Source organism: Indicator indicator, chromosome 10 (genome assembly GCF_027791375.1).
Source record: "Indicator indicator isolate 239-I01 chromosome 10, UM_Iind_1.1, whole genome shotgun sequence".
Lineage (NCBI taxonomy): Eukaryota > Metazoa > Chordata > Aves > Piciformes > Indicatoridae > Indicator > Indicator indicator.
Genome location: NC_072019.1, coordinates 28181478 through 28191706, shown reverse-complemented (window position 1 = coordinate 28191706; position 10229 = coordinate 28181478).

Sequence of the window (10229 nt, the reverse complement as noted above, 5' to 3'; positions counted from 1 at the left end):
GGCCTGGGCTGTGGCCACTGCCCACAGCTGGCATAGTCTGGGGGGAGAAGGAAAGGTGTGAGTCATCCCACCAGCCATGCCACTCCGAGTGCATCCCAGAGGTGCCATGGTGAGGGCTTTGCTGGGCATTTGCAGTCAGGCAGGTTGTGCCAGCAGTGGGGCAGAGCCATGGGCACACAGGACTTGGGGGATGGGGTAGAAGCCACCCTGGTGGCTGAGCTCAGTGTTCAGCCCTGATGAGCAGCCCCATGGTCACTTTCTCCAAGCTTCCACCTCTTTCTCTTGGCTCTCATATCTATGAAACTTCTCCAACCCTTTTCTTCTACAGATGTGTATCTTCAAGCAGGTTTTGGTGAGCCACAGTCTGGTCAACCTTAACTTCAAACCCTCTGGTAGGTGATGGAGCAAACCCTCGTGGAAACCAGGTCCCAACACAGGAAGGAGAACCAGGAGGTGATGGGAGAGGTCAGTGTGGATTTACAAAAGGGAAATCATGTTTGAGAACCCCCAGAGCCTCCCTCAAAGAGGAATGGTGGCTGGAGGGAGAGCAGCAGATGCTGCTGTGTCTTCACCTTGCACCTCTGCTCAGCCCTGGGGAGGCAAATCTGGAGTGCTGGGTCCAGGGATGAGTTCTCCTGGGCTGGAGAGAAAGGGATGGACTGGAATGAGTCCAGCAAAGATGCCTGAGGGTCTGGAACACCTGAGATGTGAGGAAGGGTTGGGAGAGCTGGAGAGAGGAAAAGGTTTAGGGGGGTTTGATGTGGAGGGAGTAGACATGAGAGACCCAGACCCCTCTCAGCTCTTCCCAGAGACAAGCCAGGAGGCCAAGGGCTCACACTGGAAATCAGGAAATTCCAGTTAAATGTAAGGAAAAGCACTTCAGGAGTGACCACACATGGGGGTCAGCTGCCCTGAGGGCTTGTCCTGCAGTCTCCATCCATCCCTGGAGATGTTCAGACCAAGGCATGGCTTCATGGGACAGAAACTTCCCCTGTTCCCATAACATCTTTCCCACCAAGCTGAGCAATGGCTCTTCCCAGCAGCACTTCCTAAACAATCCCCAAATCCTAGGCAAGGGCTTCTCCCCTCTCCCTGAGCAGCTGTGATCACATCCTCTTCCCACAGACTTCTCTGATTTTATTTTTCCTGCCTTCCTCCCCAGCTTCTTTGGATCCAGCCCCCCCAGGTCAGCACCCCCTCCAGAGAGGGCATGCCCAGGCTCACCAACTCCACAGGGCGTGGGGTATGGGGCACAAATTTGGGGTACAGGGCATGGAACTGGGACAGCTTTGCAGCAGCCAAGGTAGAGACCAGTAGGGTGGAGGAAACACATCTCCTGGTGGGGGGAATTGCTCTTTTCCAAGAGAAGCATCCTCCTGGAAGCAGCTTTCATGGCACACCCAAAGGTTAGGGTGATGCCAGCCTCCTCACAAGCCCCCAGCATCCTGGTCCCACCATGGGGTATCTGGGCAGAGGTGGCAGTGCCATGGGGAGGCCTTAGGGTAGCCTGACACCCTGCTCAGGTGCATGGTACCAAGCCCTGCACCTTCAGAACTTTCTTTTGAAGCCAGCAATAATCCAAGGTCAGGCTCGATGGGGTTCTAGCTGAAGATGTCTCTGCTTACTGCAGGGGTGGTTGGAGCTAGATGATCTCGAAGGTTCCTTCCAGCCCAAACCAGTCTGTGATTCTATGGTAACAACCCCATATCAAGTCTGACCTCAGAGAGGGAAGCTTTCCCTGAAGGGACACAATGAAGTTGAACTCACCACCAGAGCTTCAAACCCACATTGTTCAAGCCAGCCCAAGCTGCAAGTTCCAGCTCACGCTTTTCTCTTTCTCCTACTGCTTGAGCTGACCTGGTTTGTTTGAAGAATATTCACTATGAGTGAGTCAAATTTCAAGAGCCTTCCCATTAGCTGACCCACTAAGAGAACCTGAAGGCCACCCAACTGCCTGCAAACCTTCTGCAAGTTACAACAGATGGAAAGGACAAAAAAGCCAAACCCAAAGCCAGCCTTGTGTGGTATGAAAAGAGCTAAAGAGACAACAAACCAGCCTGGCTGCCAGCCTAAAGGCAGGATCAGAGGCACTGCCTCCTCCAGGCATCACTCACCTTCCCAGGCTGGTCTCAGTTTACAGGAGTTTGCTAAGTCTGAGCTCTTGCAAAGTCCAGAACTGGAAGGAAGGAGGCTTTGCCCCCCTTGCTGAGACACTGCTCTTTGATCTCCTCCCTGCTCAAAGGGCTCCCTATGCAGCAGCACTCAAGACAAGCAGAGCAAACAAAGAAGTAAAAAGCCCAAAACACAGGGAAAAAAGAAGTTTCTCATAGAACTGTTCCAGGTGGAAAAGACCTTGAAGACCTTCGAGTCCAACCAGCATCTGACTCTACAAAGGTCAGTGTTAAACCATGGCCCTCAGTACCACCTCTCTGCCTCTTTGAAACACCTCCAGGCATGGGGATTCAAACACCTCCCCAGGCAGCCTCTTCCAGAGAACCCTTTCAGTGAAGAAGTTTCATCTCATGTCCAACCTGAACCTGTCCTGGTGCAATTTGTGGCTGTTTCATCTTGTCCTCTCACTTCCTTGGGAGAAGAGACTGATCCCACCTGGCTCCAGCCTCCTTTCAGGCAGCTGTAGAGAGCCAGAAGGTCTCCCCTCAGCCTCCTGGTGTCCAGGCTGGACAACCCCAGCTCCCACAAGCTCTTCTCAGAGACTGTGCTGGAGACCTCTCCCATGTAAAGGACAAATCTGGACCCCAGGGAACCAGCAGGAGCTTTGCAACTGCTGAAGCCCCAGTTTCAGCCTTGCACCACCAAGTGCTGAGAGCTGCAGGACAGGAGCTGAGCCATGCTCCCCTCTGGCTATGGATATATTTCCCCTCTGGCTATGGATATATTTGCAGGTGTCCATCCTGGAGTGAGTTAGGAGGGCTGGGATGCAACCAGCAGGTCCCTGGAAGGTAAGACCTCACTCCAACCTTGTTTCAGGGACTTGATACCTTGGCCACCAACGTGTCCAAAGTGACCAACACCCATCAAGAGCAGCCAAAAAAAAAACTTCAGATGGGAATTTTTTTAGCCTTCAAATGCAGGGGGGAGCTGGATTAACCAGGAAATCAGAACAGGGTGGTCCTTACCTTGCTGGTCCTCAAGCCATGTGCTGCTGCTGCTGCTGTGGCTGGAGCTGCTGAACGTGGTGAGCAGCATCAGCAACTGTCAGCAAAGCTGACCTAGATAGCTGTGCCGAGAAAAACTGAGAGTTTCCAGTCTGAGTCAGTCCATGGGGAAACCCAGCATCCCTTAAAGGAACAGGAGGGGACACAGGTGGCTTTCTAGCTTGAAGCCGTCACAGGATTTGGGGTCACCCCAGAAAACTAAAGTCCACCCCTAATGGATTTTTATGACCACGTCGCTACACGTGATGTGACAGGAACCCAGTGAGGGGTTCTGGGCATCTGGGCTGAGCTCTGTCAACCAGAGAATATTTTCCCACTAATTCCAGAAGCCTACAATGAAAATCTCCTCAAAGACTGAGGTTGTTTTCACTGGCAATCCTCTCTTCTTGTGGTCTCCAGCTCATCTCATGCTGTGGGCATCCAGAACTGCAGGCAGAAGGTTCTGAGGATTTCCTAGTGCTCTCCATCCCATCATCATACCCCAACTCCCCCCTGCAGAGCCTGTGGCTTCTTTTTGCATGGAATCACTGAATGGTTTTGGTTGGAAGGGACCTTCAAGGTGATGGAGTCCAACCCTTACCCCAGCACTGCCAGGGCACCACTGAACCATGGCCCTCAGCACCACATCTCCATGGCAATGATACCCCTGCAGCAATGGGGATTCCAGCACTGCCCTGGGCAGCCTGGGCCAGGCCTTGACAACCCTTTTGAGGAAGAAATTGTTCCTCATGTCCAGCCTAAACTTCCCCTGGGGCAACTTGAGGCTGTTTCCTCTTGTCCTGTCATTTGCTCCTTGGCACAAGAGACCAATCCCCACCTGGCTCCAGCCTCCTTTCAGCCAGAAGGTCTCCCCTCAACCTCCTCCACACTGAACAACCCCAGTTCCCTCAGCTGCTCCTCACCAGCTCTGTTCTCCAGACCCTTCATCAGCTTCATTGCCCTTTTCTGGACCTGCTCCAGCCCCTTCAATGTCCTTCTTGGAGTGAGGGGCCCCCAAAACCGAAGCCAAGGGTTGAGGTGTGGCCTCACCAGAGCTGAGTCCAGAGGTACAACATCACTTGATGACTGCACCTCACTAAAAGTGTTAACCTCAGGAGTTGCTGCAACCACAGGAAATCCCACAGGGCTCACCCACCTCTGCCCAGGCAGGAGGAAAGGGGAGGGGAATTACAGGGCAAGACAGAGTCACCTTCGGTCAGCAAGTCTCAGCTGCTCTGGGTTCTGAATGATCCATGGAGGGCAGGGGGGGCTGTGAAAGCCAAGGATGGGTGGAAGCAAGAGCATTGGGCTGCTGGGAGCTCCCCATGTGATGGAGCTATGATGAGTGGCTAGAGTAACCACCAGAAGGGGTCTGCATGTAGGGTTAGACCCATCCAGAGCAAGGTCAGGAGGGGTTTGGGGGCAACTTGAGTTTCAGCATGTTGGGACTGGACTTCATGGGTTGTGTTCATCAACAACCATTTGCAGGAGGGAATTGCTGGTGTGCACAGCTGGAGCTGTGGCCTGGAGCCAGATGTGCTCACCCTCAGTGCTGTCCTGTTGCCTGGAGCCAGGGCAGCAACGTGACCGCACACATCTGGAGCTGCTAGAGCGAACTAGGCACCATTGCAGCACATCTGGATGCAGTCACAGTGAACCTGGAGTGGGCACAGCACATCTGGAGCCAGCACTGCCCAACTGAGATCAGCCCTGCACATCTGGAAGCCACAGAGCCAATCTGGATCCAGCACATCCGGAGCCAAGCCTGCAGCAGGAGGCACATCTGGAGCCGGCGGAGCAACTCTGTCGTCGCCTCAGCACATCTGGAGCAGGTACAGCTCCAGCTGTGGTGTCCTATGGCTGCTCCCCAGCACCCCTCCAAGCTTGGTGGTGTCCCAGGATGGGTGTCTCAGCCCCTCTGAGCTGCTGGTTCCTGTGTTGCCCAGCCCAGCAGGCTTTGCTGGTGCCAGCTAAACCTCTGTCCCCTTGTCTCCTCCTGCGTGGCCACAGTGAGCTGTGGCTGAGCACCCTGATGCAGCCAGCCCTTGGGCAGTGGAGGACCAGAGTAAGTGCTCCAGCCAGGCTCTTTCCCACAGGTTGTTCCTTTCCCATGCTCAGAATCATAGAATCACAGAATCCTAGAATCCTAGAATCAGTCAAGGTTGGAAGGGAGCACAAGGCTCATCCAGTTCCAACCCCCCTGCCATGCCCAGGGACACCTCACACTACAGCAGGCTGGCCAGAGCCTCATCCAGCCTGGCTGCAAACACCTCCAGGGCTGGGGCCTCAACCACCTCCCTGCACAACCCATTGCAGGCTCTCACCACTCTCCTGGGGAAGAACTTCTTCCTCACCTCCACTCTGAATCTCCCCACTTCCAGCTTGATTCCATTCCCCCCAGTCCTGTCACTCTCTGAGAGCCTAAAAAGTCCCTCCCCAGCTTTCTTGGAGCCCCCTTCAGAAATCCCAGTTCCTTTGGACTTTCCTCTGAGGAAGGTCACACCGCCTTGGCTTCCCAAACCCCATCAGTGTTTTGCTCCCTTGAGGGCTCTTCCTGATGTTCTTGGATCCTCCTTACAGCCCAATGCCCAGAGGTGGACTTGAAGGAGTCCTTCCAGGGGCTGACATGGCATAGCATAGCAGGCTTCTCCCAGTATGGTGCCTTCAGCACCCAGTGCCTCTTTCCCATGGGACCCCAAGTGCTTCCCAGCCATTTCCCAGCCTGGCTCATTGTACCACAACACCTTTGCTGTGTCCAACCCCAGGCTGAGGTCAGTCACCTCCCTCCCTGCTAGCACTTTCTCCTGGCCCTCAACCTGCCTCAGTGACACTGAGCACTTGCACCCCATCTGCCCATGTTTTGGGGGGCACCCACTAGCCCTGAATTCAAGTAGCCAAGGCAATCTGCAGAGGACAGTGTGGTCCTTGGTGCCTCTGCTCTAGCATGAATTTCCCCAGCCACCCCCAGGCAGGAGATTGCAGCTCACAACTGCTGAGCCCTGTTCTGGTGCCTGTGCCAGCCCCCACCCACCACCAAGTCCTGCCACCACTTCCATGTCCCCCAGCCTTCCCTATGACCTTGTTCCTGGGGGTACCATAGAGTCATGGAATCATTTTGGTTGGAAGAGACCTTTAAGACCATGGAGTCCAACCATGACCCCAGCACTGCCAGGTCACCACTAAACCATGGCCCTCAGCACCACATCTGCACAGCTGTAAAACTCCTTCAGGGATGGGGACTCCACCACTGCCTGGGCAGCCTGGTCCTTCTGGAGAAGAAATTGTTCCTTGTGTCCAACCTGAACCTGCCCTGGGACAATTTTGAGGCTGTTTCCTCTTGTCATCTCATTTTTCCCTTGGGAGAAGAGACCAACTCCCACCTGGCTCCAACCTCCTTTCAGGGAGTTGTAGAGAGCCAGAAGGTCTCCCCTTAGCCTCCTTGTGTCCAGGCTGAACAACCCCAGGTCCCTCAGCTGCTCCTCACCAGCCCTCTTCTCCAGACCCTTCACCAGCTTTGTTGCCTTTCCCTGGACTCACTCCAGCCCCTCAATGTCCTTCTTGGAGTGAGTGGCCCAAAACTGAAGGCAGTACTGGAGCTGTGGTCTCACCAGTGCTGGGTCCAGGGTGACAACCCCTGCCCTGGTCCTGCTCCAGCCAGGTTGCCAAAGGAAGTGAGAACCAAACCAGATGAATTTCCCACTTGTTATCTTTGGTGGGCTCAGAGCTGGCTGGGTCACCAACATTACTGCAGTGAGTCAGAGGCTTAGTTTAGCAGGAAGGAAAGGTCAGGCCAGAACAGGCTGAGCTGCCAAAAGCAAAGCTCTTGTGTCATACCCAGAGCTGTGCTCATCATGGAGGACACCACGGGGGACACCAGTGACATGGCTGTCCCAGGCACATGGCCCTGGAGCTGTCCTCTTCTCAGGGGGTCTTTAGCATTGCAGCCACCTCTGCTGCTGCCAACCAAACCCAGAAGGTCCAAATAGTTAGGTTCAGATATTTAGGTCTAATTATTTAGGTCCAGATATTTAGGACATCCCCTTCTTCTTGTGTTATTTATCATTGCAATCACATCTACTGCTGCCAACCAAATCCACTCACCCAGAAGGTCCAAATACTGGGGTGCAGATACTTGGGTCCAGATATTTGGGTCTAGATATTTGGGACATCCCTTTCTTGCTGTGTTACTTACTGCAACCATATCTACTGCTGCTAACCAAATCCACTCACCTAGAAGGTCCAAACACTTAGGTCTAGGCATTTGGGTCCAGATATTTGAGTCCAGATATTTAGGACATCCCTTTCTTGTTGTGTCTTTATCATTGTAACCATACCTTCTGCTGATATTTGGGTGCGGCTATCTGGGTGCAGCTCTCTGGGTACAGTTATTTGGGTGCAGTTATCTGGGTGCAGATATCTGGGTGCAGATATTTGGGTGCAGATATCTGGGTGCAGTTATCTGGGTGCAGCTATCTGGGTGCAGCTATCTGGGTGCAGTTATTTGGGTGCAGTTATCTGGGTGCAGATATTTGGGTGCAGATATTTGGGTGCAGATACCTGGGTGCAGATATCTGGGTGCAGATATCTGGGTGCAGTTATTTGGGTGCAGATATTTGGGTGCAGATATCTGGGTGCAGTTATCTGGGTGCAGTTATTTGGGTGCAGTTATCTGGGTGCAGATATTTGGGTGCAGATATCTGGGTGCAGTTATTTGGGTGCAGATATTTGGGTGCAGCTACCTGGGTGCAGCTATCTGGGTGCAGTTATTTGGGTGCAGTTATTTGGGTGCAGATATCTGCATGCAGATATCTGGGTACAGATACTTGGGTACAGACACTTAGGTCTAGATATTTGGGTGCAGATATTTAGGACATCCCCTTCTTGCTGTGTCTTTACCACTGTAACCATATCTTCTGCTGCCAACCCACTCACCCAGAAGGTGCAGATACTTAGGTCCAGATATTTGACATTAAAACCACCATGGTGACATCTGAGCTGTGTCTGCTGTTGGATTGACATTAGAGCTGCTCCCATGGGGGCTTCCTTGCACCCTTCATGGGGTTTGCAGGGATCTGCAGTGCCCTGCACACCTTCTTGGGGTCATTGGTGCTGCTGGAGAGGTTGGATGTGCTGGTGGGAATGGAGGCCATTTGCATCACTCCGGATTCCAAGCAGGATTAGGTTCCTTTCTCTGCTGTTGGAGGAGCAAATATCTCCAGGTCCAAGGCTGCACTGTGGCTTGATAAGGATGGTCAGGACTTGGGGGCAGGAACAAGGAAGGTGATGCCAATGAGAAAACTTTTATGGTTGTAGGTTTTGGCCTGGCTTAAAGGACATCCTAGAGATGGGAAAGTTGTTCCTAGGCTTCCAATGGCAGCAGCAGGAGCATGAATTGGCCAGGAAGAAGGAAGTTTGGGCAGAGAGTTTGTTTTCCTGCTGGGAGGGGATGAGAGTGAACACGCCAGGGCAAGCAGCAGTTGGTGCCCACAGGGTCATGTCACCCTCTTTCACATCACAAACCACAGGCGCTGGTTGTGCCCAGGCAGGCTGGGACGTGACAGGGAGCCAGCTGGGGATAGCTCTCAGAAAGGGGCTGGTTCCTCTGCAGACACCCCCATGGCCAAGAGCAGGGAACTCCCTGCAGTTGCCTGACCTCTTCCCAGCAGGAATGACCCCAGAGTGCTGCATTTGGGATCTGCCCACCCTAATTCTCTGGCAGCTGGCCTGCAAGACCCCACATCCACCCTCCATCTCCACCTACCCTCTTGGTGCAGCATCTCCATGGCCACCCACACTAGCTCTGTCCTCCATCCATGTGACTTCCCTAGATACCCCTTGGACACAGCATCACAGAACAGTTTGAGTGGAAAGGGACCTTGAAGATCATTCAGTTCCAATCCCCTGCCGTGGGCAGGGACTCCTTCCACTAGACCAGGTTGCTGAAGGCCCTGGCCAAGCTGACTTTGGACACCTCCAGGGAAGGGGCATCCACAACCTCCCTGGGCAACCTGTTCCAGTGTCCCACATGGACCCCCCCATCACAGCAGGCACCCCATATCTGCCCCAGTGGGGACCCACCATCAGTTCCCCAGCCTGGTGACAGGAGCTGGAGGTGTGGGTGGTAGAATGCAGCTAGCACAGCAGTGACTGCTCTTGGTTCTTTTTGTCTTCTTCTCTGGTTCTTGCCTTTTACAAAACCTCAAACAAAGCCCTCATTTTATTTTCTGATGTAACCCATGGGGTGGTGGTTTGGGTGCTGGGTTTTGTATTGGTTGGGGATTTTTATTTTGCTTTGTGTTGGTTTTTTTTTTTTTCAAGCTTATTTTGGGGTTTTTCCACTTGGCAGAAGGTTGCCCAGAGGGGAAGATTTAATCTCTGACCGGCCTGGTGCCAAAATCCTGTGTGTGGGGTCACCCAAGGACAATACCCTGCAGGGTGCTGGGTCCCTGCACCCGCTTCTACTGGTGGCAGCACCTCCTGTGCCTGCTTCTGCTGTGGGGAGGGACCCTCCTCCCCTTCCAGGAAGCCTTCCCCCCTCCCAGGCACCCTCCCCATCCCATCCAGTCCCCTCACTGAGCAAACTGCAGTGTGTTCCCTTGTCCCTGCAGTGGCCCCTGCCCCATGCCATGCCCCAGTGACCTCCCCCTGTATGCCCCCTCCTCCTTTGTGTGTGTCCCCCGCCCCCATGCCAGGCTCTTGTGCAATGCCCCTCCACGCATGCCCCCCCCCCCCGAGAACGCTGTGTAATGTGCCCCCCATACTCGACCTCCCCCTCCCCCAGACCCTGAGCAATATCCCCCATGCCTGATCCCTCCACACTGCTCCCCCTACCAGACCCCTGTGCTATGTCCCCCCACATATCAGACCTTGGTGCGATGCCCCCCATGCCGGATCCCACTGCAGTGCCCCACCAGAACAGACCCCACCCCCGCTGTACAACACCCCCGTGCTAGCTATCCCCCACACTGAGCCCCCATGTAATTCCCCCCATGCCCAATCCCCCATGCAATCCTCTGCCAACCAGACCCCGTTCAATGCTCACCCATACCACACCTCTTGTAATGCCTCCCCCAC